Raw genomic sequence first — 12,321 nt, forward strand, 5'->3', positions numbered from 1 at the left:
TTCCTTCTAGGAGTCTAGGAGATAGCAACAAGGAAAGGCCAGTGCATTGTCCACCCTTGGGACGCAGCGCAGTCTCCAAAGCACCGGAGGGCAAGACAAGGGACACCGGATGGAATTCTAATCAAGGAGAGAAGCAACGTAGAACGGAGGGGATATTTCCTGACAGCCAGAACAATTAAGCAGTGGAACAGAAGTTGCCTCCAGAAGTTGTGGGTGCTCTATCACTGGAGAGTTTTAAGAAGGGACCGAATAACCGTTTGTCGGGAATGGTATGGGGTCTCCTGCCTGAAGGGGGGGTTGGACTAGAACACCTCCAAGGTCCCTTTCAACTTTATTCTGATCGATCAACATTAAAATTGTCCACCCTTGGGATGCAGTGTGATCTGGTCATCTGGAAACCTCTGCGATGATGACCGTCAAGCGTCTTTGGGTGCAAAACGTCTTGTGGCTCGATGCTCCTCACTCACCCCAGCCAGCCTCCCCATCACAAAGCTGGCATTCTGCTGGGAAGCGATAAACAAGCCCATCCAGCTTCCTGGGTTGACTGTCATCCACTGAGAACAGAGGCTCCTTTCATTCTCCACCCTCCTCCCTTCCCAATACCCAGCCTTGTCATCCAGGGGCCTCTTTCAGTGGACATGGCACAGTACGGCTTCGGCCAGCCAAGAGGGCCCAAACCTTCTGCTAATGAGACACATCGCTAAGCCTGTTTCCCTTCCAGCAGATTTATTTAGCCCTCGTCTCGCTAGAGCAAATCATAGCCCTGCTCTGTGCACGAGGCTGCCTTTTTGTGTGTGCGGGGCGAGCTTTTTGCGAAGTGCGATACCTGCTTAGGACAAACAAAAGAGGCCCACAAATGCCAAGGGTCAATGTTTAGCACAAGGGTGAGTTTGCAGGAGGCCAAAGGAGAAGAAACGGGTCTCTTTCTGTTGCCCTCACATCCTAGACATAAAATGTTTCAACTTCTCCCCTCTGGATACTGCTATAAGGCATTGCAATGCCAAAACAATTGGATACAAAGGTAGTATTTACTCCTGGGCATCACTCTGCTGAACACCTAACTCCCACAGCGCTGTCATAGCCCTAAAGAGAATCATCCAAGTAGTAAGGCTGTATTACTATTATCCTTCTCATCTTCTCTACTACCTTCTCCCATGTTATCTATGATTTATCACTTCTTGTATCTTATGATTAAGGATTGTAACTATGATTCTATGACCTATCACTTTGATGTATGTGTGTATATTGAGAGCTTATGCACCAGCGACAAATTCCTTCTGTGCCTAATCACACCTGGCCAATATAGAATTCTGTTCTGTTCTGTCCTCTTCCTATTCTCTTCTCCTCTCTTCTATTCCTAATCCTATTCCTATTTCTATCTCTATTCCATTGATTTGTTTGTTGTTGTTGTTTGCTGAACTGGCTTTCTTTGCATGCACATAGGTTTCACTCACCCGCTTTCCTTCATGTCCACAAGCCAGCCTTTGATTTTTCCCAGATAAGTCTCCCCCTTTTCGTAGCGTAAGACAGAAATGTAATCAGAAATGAAATCAATGATGTTGCGGCTTTAAAGTCTCTTATGGTATGGAGAAGCCGTAAGTGCTTGAAGAGAAGAGAGGAGGAGGAGGAGGAGGAGGAGGAGGAGGAGGAGGAGGAAGGGAGGGAGGGAAGGAGAACAAATTTAGAAGCCATTTGGGAAAATTAAGTATTGTGGGAAAAATTTGTCTTGCAAAACATTCCAGTCTGGAGAAGAAGGGCCCAACGACAGGCTGAGACATTCCACTCATGCCATTCTGGTAGAAGTTTACTGGATCTAAACTTACCAGAAAAGGATTCCTAACATTGCCTAAAATACACTCCTTGAAGTTACTCTCCAAACATTGCAGGACCACCAACCTCTGAAGGGCCAGATCAGCTTGGTGCATAGGAAGAGCTGGAATTCCGTCTTCTGTCTCTGAAACAAAACATTTTCCAACATTTTCCACCAGGATGGAGGCTGCACCAAGCATTTCCTCAAAAAAAACCACAGCTACTGTCTTGACGGGACACTACACAACCCCTGCGTAGATTCAGTTTCTGGAAAATTCATAACCAGGTTACTAATTTAACAACTGAAGTGATTCACTTAACAAATGTGGCAGGAAAAGACACAAAATGCAGCAAATTCAACAACTTTCTCACTTAGCAACATAAATTGTCATAAGTTGAAGACTACCTGTAGAGGCCTCATGCTGAGGGAGGCTGAAAGGCATATGAAGAATTTATGGAATGGCTGCCCAGTGTTTCCCAATGTCAGCAACTTTAAGGTGGGTGGACTTCAACTCCCAGAATTCCCTAGCACAGTCCACCCTCTTAAGGATGAGCAACACTATTCTACAGTAAAGTTATCCAGTGCTTTAAAATGTCCCTTTTATACTTATAATTATACATCATCTGTATGCTGTATGTGACAGCATTTTATTTTATTTATTAATAAATTTTTATTTTATCTTATAACATATAAAAATTCCATGTTTAGTTAAACTGTGTTTTCTGGGTACAAATATTTTTAGGAAATAATCATCAAAATGTTTACAACAATATTCATTACATTGGTTTTAGTTCTATAATAACAACAATAAGAATAGTTGCTTGTCCATTTTAACAAACCTCCTTTATATCATTAGTCCTTTTCTTTCATCCACATTCTACGTGTTTCTAGCATTTTATGTAGGTTTAGACAGAAAAAGAACCCTCCTGCTCCATAAATCAGAGGTCTCCAAACTTGGCAACTTTAAGACTTATTGACTTCAACTCCCAGAACTCCCAGCAGATGCTATGCTGACTGAGGAATTCTGGGAGTTGAAGTCCACAAGTCGTAAAGTTGCCAAGTTTGGAGACCTCTGATTTAGTTGGTCCTTGGATGGGAGATGAAGGAGATGAAGTGGAAAACCTAAATGGAGAAGTCAAAAATATTTTGCCAAGACAATTAAACGGACACCTTTATGTGTTGGAACTTGCTTCAAAGGAAGCTTTATTTACAGTTTACAAACCATGCACTTTGAGCAACAAGGATCATTAGGGGACTAAAGGCTGAAACATATAAAGAACAGTAGCAGGAATTGGGTTTGTCTAGTCTAATGAAAAGAAGGACTAGGGGTGACATGAGAGCAGTCTTCCAATATCTTCCAATATCTTCCAGTATCTTCCACTATCTTCTAATATCTTCCAGTATCTCAGGGGCTGCCCCAAAGAAGAGGGAGTCAAGCTATTCTCCAAAGCAGATGAAGGCAGGACAAGAAGCAAAGGATGGAAACTAATTAAGGAGAAGCAAGCTGTCAGGGCTCCAACAAATCCACCCTCATTCAAATCAAAAGTCTCTAGCCACATCTCAGAGAAAAGTCAACTGATTTATTGGGAGCGGCCATACTCCTTTGGTCTTTTTAGCGGCCACAACCTGGAACTCAGGAGAAATTTCCTGACAATCAGGACAACTAACAAGTGGGACAGCTTCCCTCCCGAAGTGGTGGCTGCTCCAACACTGGAGATTTTGAAGAAGAGGTTGGACAGCCATTTCTTCAGAATGGCATCTCCTACTTGTGGTTTGGACTGCGGACTCTTCCAACTCTATGTTCTGTGATGTTCCTCTTTTATTAGAGTCCCTTCTCACCATAACGCTGCAGAAGTCTTGGGTTTCCCACTTACCATGAAATCCCAAAACAATAAACTTAGGGACCCTCCTCCTTTACTTTTGATTGTGGGGCCCGACTATCATTAAAGAGAAGTTCTTCTCCTTAGAAATACCTCCTTCCCCCGGAGAAACCCATCTCCCAATTGCTCACAAACAAAGAGGTGAAGAATTTCAAAAGGTCCTTTGCAGCCAGCTCCATTTCTATCTTCTCCTTTCCAGTCTTTAGGGAAGCCTGCCCCACGTCTCGATCTGAGGGTGTGAAAAGGTGAATCGCACAGAAGCTTCAAATATTCATCCAGATGCTCTCCAGATGCTTCCAGTTCCCATGCTTCTTCTGCCAGAATTGTTCACCACAGAGACAGAGGATTGTAACAGCTGAAAGCCAGCACATCTGGAGACCACTCCCCAGGCCTCAAATAAGGAACATTGCAGCATAAAAAGCAAGTAACTGAAAGTCAAGTTTCTGGAGTGTGAGAAGGGAAAGTGCAGGTAGTTCTCGACTTACAACATTTCATTTAGTAGCACTAGCACTTAGACTTATATATCGCTTTATAGTGCTTCCCTATGAACCTCTCTAAGCGGTTTATAGAGTCACCCCCAACAATCTGGGTCCTCATTTTACTGACCATGGAAGGATAGGAGGCTGAGTCAACCTGGAGCCGGTGAGAATTGAACTGCTGGCTGTCGGCAGGATTGACTTGCAATACTGCATACCAACCACTGCACCACCATGACTCTGGTAACGACTGTTTGGTTACAGTGGCGCTCAAAAAAATGGACTTATGACCGTTTTTCACACTTATGACCATTGCAGCATCTCCAAGGTTCCATGATCAAAATTCAGACACTTGGCTACTGATTCACATTTACGACAGTTACTGTGTCCCAGGGCCACATGATCCCCTTCTACAACCTTCAGACAAGCGAAGTCAACTGGGGAGCCAGATTCATTTAATAACCATGTTACTCACTTAACAACTGCAGTGATTCGCCAAACAACTGTGGCAAGAGAGGTGGTAGAATGGAGCAAAACTCACTTAAAAGTCTCGCTTAACAGCAGAAATGTTGGGCTCAGTTGTGGTTGTAAGTCAAGGACTACCTGTACTGTGCTCTCTTGGCTACTTCAGTCTCCCTGAGGCTGGGGGGAGTTTGCTGGGGGCTAAATGTGAACTTTCTCCCAGGTTCAAAAGTTACCTGAAAAAAGGGGCCAGGAGGAGGATGGGGAGCAGGAAAGGGCAAAGGCTCATGGGAGGGAAGATCCGTTGCGGTGTCCGCAAAGTCCTCTCGGATATAATACAGGTGGACCTCAACTTACGACCACAGTTGAGCTCCAAATTTCTGTTCCTAAGCACGACTCAGCTTTGCCCCACTTTACGACCACTCTTGCCACATTTGCTAAATGAATCACTACAGTTGTCAAGTTAGAACACCGTTTTGTTAAGTGGAAGTGACCTCCCCATGGACTTGGTTTGTCCGAAGGTCACAAATCCCAGTGTCTGAATTTTGACCAATGTGACCCGATGCTGCAAGAGGCGTGTGAAGGGGTCCCTTGTTCCACCTCTCTCCTCCTCTGCTGGACTTTGCCATTCCCCAATTTCCTCCACAGCCAACAGAGCCACACTCCCACCCCCTGTCAGCTGTTCGTCTTCCTCATCATTTATTTATTTATTTGATTTGTCAATCGCTTACAAGATAACAGGTATAAATATAAACATATGAATACATGGATATATATATAAGAAAAATAAAAGAAACAATAGGACAGGGATGGTAGGCACGTTGGTGCGCTTATGCACGCTCCCTACAGACCTCTTAGGAAAGGGGTGAGGTCGATAGTAGACAGTCTAAGGTTGAAGTTTTCGGGGTTTGGGGAAGAAACCACAGAGTCAGGTAGAGTATTCCAGGCATTGACCCCTCTGTTGCTGAAGTCGTATTTCCTGCAATCAAGTTTGGTGCAATTAACCTTGTGTTTGTATCTATTGTTTGCTCTTGCGTTGTTATGGTTGAAGCTGAAGTATTCATTGACAGGTAGGACATTGCAATGTATGATTTTATATACCATACTTAGATCAGACCGAAGGCCGCGTAATTCAAGGTTTTCTAGGTCTAGAATTTCAAGTCTGGTGGCATAAGGTATTCTGCAACAAGTAGAGGAGTGGAGAACTCTTCTTGTGAAATATTTCTGGACTTTCTCAACTGTGTTAATATCAGATACGTAATGTGGGTTCCAGACTGATGAGCTGTATTCGAGTATTGGTCTAGCAAATGTACGACGTTTTTCACTATGTAGTTACAGTGGGCTCTAGCACTTAGGTCATTTATTACATATTTATTTGTTGGAAGTGCCAATAAAATAAATATATGTCTGATCTTATCGACCACTGACATTTTTATTCCTGTGAGGAGTTGTCGTAGGGGCCCCAGGACACTCCTTTGCCTGGAGCCCCTAATACTGGCAAAACGGCCCTGAAGGGGGGCATGGGGAGGTCTCTCGGTGGATTTGCAGCTGCCCAGAAGCCGAAAACGGGGGGGCGCTGAACGGGTTGGCCTTTGCCGAGGCGCCGGGAGGGACCCCAACTCCGCTGCCCTCCCCTCCCCCACTTTCCCTCAGCGTGAGAAGCAGCAGGTGGGGAGGGGGCGGCTTCGAAGAGGGAGGCGCATGCGCCCTGGCTGCATTGCAGGGCTCGCCGAAGCCGCCGGGCTGGGGAGCGCGCCCGCGCGCTTAACCCGTCCCCCCCGCCCCGCTCTTCCCGCGGGAGCCCAGCCGCGTGCCCGCGCAGATCCGCGCGCGGCCGAGGAGGAGGCGGAGGCGGAGGCGGCCGGAGCAGCTGCGAGAACGGCGGGCGGGAGCGGAGCTGCTGCTGCTGCTGCTGCTGCTGCTGCTGCTGCATCCTGGAGCCGGCAGCCGCGGGCGGGAGCATGACAGCCGGGCGGCCGGGCAGCAGCAGCAGCGGCGGCGGCGGCGGGAGCGGCGGCTCTTCTCCTCCTCGCTCCGTCAGCCGCGGCTGAGCCCAACGCCTCCGCCGCCGCCGCCGCCGCCCCCGCAGAGCCAGCAGGCAGGTGATCCGCGCGGCCCCCAGGGTAGGGAGGGCAGCCCCGGGCGGGCGGGCGTGCTGGGTGGGCGGCCCGCCTGCGGCTTTGGCGCTGCGACGGCGGGGCTGGCCCCGCGGAGGGGCGCCCGGCATCCCCGGAGCCCCGAGCGGGCAGCTCCCGGAGGGAAGGAGGGAAGGACGGGGCGCTGGCTGGCGGCTGGGAGCGGCGGGCGGGGGCGGCTGCTGCGCCTGGCAAGGAGCTGCGCCTCGTTCGGGGGGGGGTCAGCGAAGGGGGGCGCCCGGAAGAGACGCGCAAGGGCATCTTTAGGATCGCTCCACGCCCTTTGGCTTCCTTGCCTCCCCTCGCCCCCAGGTGTGTCCCCCCCCCTCCCCGGGCCTTAGGGGAGGATGGAGGGGGGGCGCCGCGGAGCATGTGCAGAGGGCCCGGCTCTACCGCTCGGGCGAGGGAGCGCGCGGGGCCGGGTCGGGGGATGGTGGGCGAAGCGCAAGGCGGCCGCGATCCTGAGGCGGGTTGGGGAAGGGGCAGGGATCGCGCCTCGGCTCCCGCGGCCGTCGGTTGGATCGCCCTCGCTCGCTCTGCCGTTTGGGGGCGGGGAGGAGACGGGAGCGCCAGAGGTCGCAGCAGAGCCAAGGCATCCAACATCAACGGCCTGGGCGCAGCATCCAGAGCTTCAGCCGCTGGGATCCTAAAGGGTGGGGGGCAGCTGAGAAAACGAGAAGGTGGGAGTCAATCTGCGGCGCCCGATCAAGGGATGGGGTTTGCCTGCATCCCACTGGGTCCTTTCTGACCTCCCTTCCCCAGGTGTGCCTGGCCTCTTCCAGATGTGGCACCGTGCCTCCCCTTGGGATTCCCAACGTGTCTTGGAGGATCTCCCTCCTCCCCCAAGGATGCTTTGGATCAGTACTTCTCAACCATGGCAAGTTGAAGAGGGGTGGACTTCAACTCCCAGAATTCCCCAGCCAGCAGGGTTGTAAGCAAAAAAAAAACAAAAAACCCGATGGCTAGCTGGGGAATTCTGGGAGTTGAAGTCCTCCAGGCTTACGGTGGCCAAGGTTGGAGACCCCTGTTCTCGGCGGCCTTGCCGCTTCCCGCCACAACTACAGGGATTCCTCTTTGGGTCTCGGTTTCAGAGGCGGTTTCCTTCTCCAGTGCTGCCTGTGCCTAAACGCCCACATCTTCACACCAATGCTGGTGGGGGTGTGTGGTGGTAGAACCATCTTGAGCTCATTTCTCTCCCCCCCCCCTCCTCATCTAGAGAATTTAATTTGGCTCTCCTTCAAATGCATTTCCACCCTCCAAATCTCAATTTTCCTGAATTTCCAGTCCTTTGCAGCAGAGCAGAAAGAACATCTCTTAATTTTGTGAAGTAACAGCTGTGGGCTTCAGCTAGGGAGGACTTTCCTGAGGAACAGGCTGCCATTTCCTTATACAAGGGATTGCACACCCTCCTAATTCAGAAAATGGATTTTTTTCATGCTTTTAAGAAAGAACGTGGAATGGAATGGAATGGAATGGAATGGAATGGAATGGAATGGAATGGAATGGAATGGAACGGAACGAAACAGAAAAGAATAGGAATAGAATGGAATGGAATGGAATGGAATAGAATAAGGAATGGAATGGAATGGAATGGAATGGAATAGAATAGAATGGAATAGAATAGGGAATAGAATAGAATAGAATAGAATAGAATAGAATAGAATAGAATAGAATAGAATAGAATAGAATAGAATAAGGAATAGAATAGGATAGGATGGGATGGGATGGGATGGGATGGGATGGGATGGAATGGAATAGAATAGAAAAAGGAATAGAATAGAATAGAATAGAATAAGGAATAGAATAGAATAGAATAGAATAGAATAGAATAGAATAGAATAGAATAGAATAGAATAGAATAGAATAGAATGACAGAGTTGGAAGGGACCTTGGAGGTCCAATCCTCTGCTTAGACAGGAAACCCTATACCATTTTAAAAAAAAGGTTGTCCAACCTCTTAAAAACTTGCGTTGAAGCACCCACAAATTCTGAAGGCAACCTATTCCTCTCATTAATTATTCTGTCAGGAAATTTCTCATTGGTTCTAAGCGGCTTCTCTCCTTTATTAGTTTGCATCCGTTGCTTCTTGTCCTGCCTTCAGGGGCTTTGGAAAATAGGTAGACCTCCCTCTTCCTTGTGGCAGCCCCTGAAATATTGGAACACTGCTGTCATGTTACCCGCAGCCCTTCTTTTCATTAGCCTAGGCATAGCCAATTCCTGCATCCGTTCTTCATATGTTTTAGCCTCCGGTCCCCTTATTTCCTGGCGACTCTTGCTTTTGATCATGTGTTGCTTGTCCATGTCTTTGCAAACCTGCTTATCTAGTGCATATCTAGTGCATTTCCCCGTTACATTTATGCAATCGAATCCCTACCCCAAGTTAATATGATTAGAATAAATGCTTCTATCACTTTTCTGCTGTTGGAAATCCTGTAGACGTTTGATCTGAACGTAAGAATGACCTTTATCAGTGTGATTAAAAAAAGAATAGAGCAACGGGGCTATGGGATTAAGGGTCCCTTTGATCAGAGTTATCGCTACTCCTCTCCTTCCCCCAAATCCTGCGGGTATTTTAAAGAATAGCAGAAGCACGGCTAAATATTAGTCATCCTGGTTTCCTCTGGGATCAGAAGTACGGCTGGCTGGAGAAATCCTCCTACCAGTTCTCCTTCCATTGGATGAAATAGAATTGGCTTTAAGGTTATTTGTGCTCTTGCTTGGTGATATGGTGGCCAACTGGGGTAGGTGGATGGATTTTCGTGTGAAGGTTACGCCACCTACTCTGCAGTGGCCTGGAGCCTCCCTGGCTTCTCATGCGTCCATCACCCTTTTCTCTTTTTAGGAGGAGCAGTGCAGGAGACATAGGCATTGTTGATATCTAAAAACAGACAATTTAATTTTATTTAAAATAGACAGAGACTGTAGCCTAGTACTGGTGTTGTTACCTAACTGGATAAAAGAAAACCGCCAAGAAAACCGCCAAGCTTAGAGAGCACCAAGTACCCCACATTCAATCCTGAGCTACAAACATTCTCTCTCTCTCTTTTTAAATGTAGAATCAGATTATTATTCTTTTGGTGATTACATGGAGATAACTATTTAAAGCAAGGGTCTCCAACCTTGGCTACTTTAAGACTTGTGGACTTCAACTCCCAGAATGCCTCAGCAGCTTTGCTGGCTGAGGAATTCTGGGAGTTGAAGTCCACGAGTCTTAAAGTGGCCAAGGTTGGAGACCCTGGTTTAAAGAAAGTGTATTTCACACAATTACAAATTTTGACTCTCAATGTGATTTTCCTCTGTACATATATAAATGAAGAACGCTGTTACTGAACACACATATAAAACTGCAAGCATAGATAACACATCATGTTGTTGAAGAGACATGTCCTTTCATAAATTCAATACAGCATATGGAATATACAAAATGCACCAATGTCTGTAATACAGAAGTTGTTTCCTTTTTCATAGTAACAATGTTTTAAAAATAATGAAATGCTAAATCCAAGAATACATTTTCAAAAGGTTGTGATGCCAAATGCCTTTGTTACTTGTCTATTTCTATCTTTCCACATTATAATATTCCACAATATTATAAATATTCTCTTTTATTGGTACATTGACTTTTATTGTCCACCATGACTTTGGTTATTTGAAACTTTCAAAGAAAGGGTGTTTCTGGTGTTGTTTTATTTTAGCAAGAGAGAAACTAGATTATTAGCCTCACAATATTCAGGGCAAATGCAATATTTCTTTCTGATGATATGATGTGGCCAGTCAGGACATGTTTGGGCCAGATGCCACAAAGGCATCTGGAGTTGAGCTGAACTACCCCATAGTGCAGGGCCAGGACATTAATGGAGCATGACGTGCTTGTTTTGTGCTGCAAGACAGTTTCGTGAGGAGACTCGGCCATTTTAATTAGTTATTGCCTTATGGCTTTTATGTTCGGTTATTTTACGCCTCAGTTTTATTAGCTTCCGAGAATTATTTCCTGAAGCTGAGGAGCCTTGTGCATTTGGAAATAAATAAGGGGAAAAGATGTTTTTGCTAGACTGTGCAGGCTTGGGTCTGTAATCTAGGACAGGGGTCTCCAACTCTGGGAGTTGAAGTCCATAAGTCTTAAAGTTGCCAAGGTTGGAGACCCCTGATCTTGGAGTTACTTTACGAACCAACATACTGTTGCATGCACTCCTCTGTTCACAGCCAAATACCCTACACCAGCAGGCTTGATATTTTGAATTTGGACAACCTAGAACTCCACTGCCTACAGTTTGACTTAACCATTGTTTATAAAATAATCTGCTTTAATGTACTACCAATTGATGACTTTTTCACATTCAACTACAACAATAAAAGAGCACACAACCGATACAAACTCAATGTAAACCGCTCCAAACTCAATTGCAGAAAGTATGACTTCAGCAACAGAGTGGTCAATGCCTGGAATGCACTTCCTGACTTCAAACCCACATTCCTTTTCCCTCAAACTATCCACTATTGACCTCACTCCATTCCTAAGAGGTCTGTAAGAGGCACGTATAAGTGCACCATCGTGCCTCCCGTCCCTGTCCTATTGTCCCCAATTATCCGTACCCGTTTCCTGTATTTATACTTACGTTTATTATCTTGTAAGCTATTGACAAATAAATAAATAAAATAAATGAAGCCTGCTAACTCAGAGCTAGAGGCGGTGTCTTCACACACACCTAAGTTCTCCGCCTTCCCTCACTTCCCAGGGGACATTGGCAATCATTCCAATGAATCAAATCGCCCCCTTTTGTTCCTCTTGTTCGCAGAAACATTCCGATAAATTCTCGGCCCAGAAATTGGATGGAGAATTTTGTGAAGCTCTTCATGCCTGGTTCTAATCAAAGTCATTAATTCCTCTGAAGACAGTATAAACGCTGGATGTCAGCGGAAGTGATGTGCGGATGCAACGGAGCGCTCTGTATACTGCACTTCTCTGTGTTAGAAGTTGTAGAGAATATTCATAGTTTGGGTTGTAGATTTAGCCAGAGATTTGCTTGGCTCCTGAATGTTTCTTTACCAGACTAGGTAACCACTTCAGCAGGGGTGGTTTTTGGGTGAAGTGTCTTGTACATTTATATAGGTCCTGGGTGGTCAGTTGGTCTTGTGACCGGTTGAATTGCAGGACTGATTGAATCATAATTGGGTTTCTCCGTGTATAAAATATCATCTATTTATTTACAAATGTGTAAAATGCACAAATCACACATATACATAAAGTCTCATTCACATTTTACACAGGCATAAAGTCCAAAACAGCCTCATGTAATTATGCCTATGTAAAATCCCATTTGGATTTAATGGACACTCTGATTTAATGGACATCTGTTAAATTAAAGTCTTACTCTGTAAGTTTTTGGGAAATTACGAGGGGAGCACTGTTGCTCTGTCTTCCTTCTTGGTTCCTCCAAGAGATTTTATTTTATTTATTTTTTATTTGTTTATTTTGTCAAGCGATTATTAGATAACAGGTATAAGTATAAACATGGTTATGAATACATGAAATGGATACAAATAAGAAAAAAGAAACA

At 46.1% G+C, this 12,321-nt stretch overlaps 2 long non-coding RNA genes across 2 annotated transcripts in view; one reads left to right on the forward strand and one right to left on the reverse strand.

The window, feature by feature from the left end:
• The window catches only part of LOC148124756 (uncharacterized), an 801,081-nt gene that overhangs the window by 769,641 nt on the left and 19,119 nt on the right, over nucleotides 1-12,321 (reverse strand). The window lies entirely within an intron of this gene.
• Nucleotides 9,930-12,321, forward strand: part of LOC148124763 (uncharacterized) — a 60,826-nt gene continuing 58,434 nt past the window's right edge. Inside the window, exon 1 of the long non-coding RNA XR_015745038.1 lies at nucleotides 9,930-9,988. This is a non-coding gene — a long non-coding RNA (uncharacterized LOC148124763). The remainder of the gene's footprint in view (nucleotides 9,989-12,321) is intronic.

This window comes from Pseudonaja textilis, chromosome 12, assembly GCF_049901715.1.
Source record: "Pseudonaja textilis isolate UNSWEBS1 chromosome 12, rPseTex1.2, whole genome shotgun sequence".
Classification (NCBI taxonomy): Eukaryota; Metazoa; Chordata; class Lepidosauria; order Squamata; family Elapidae; genus Pseudonaja; species Pseudonaja textilis.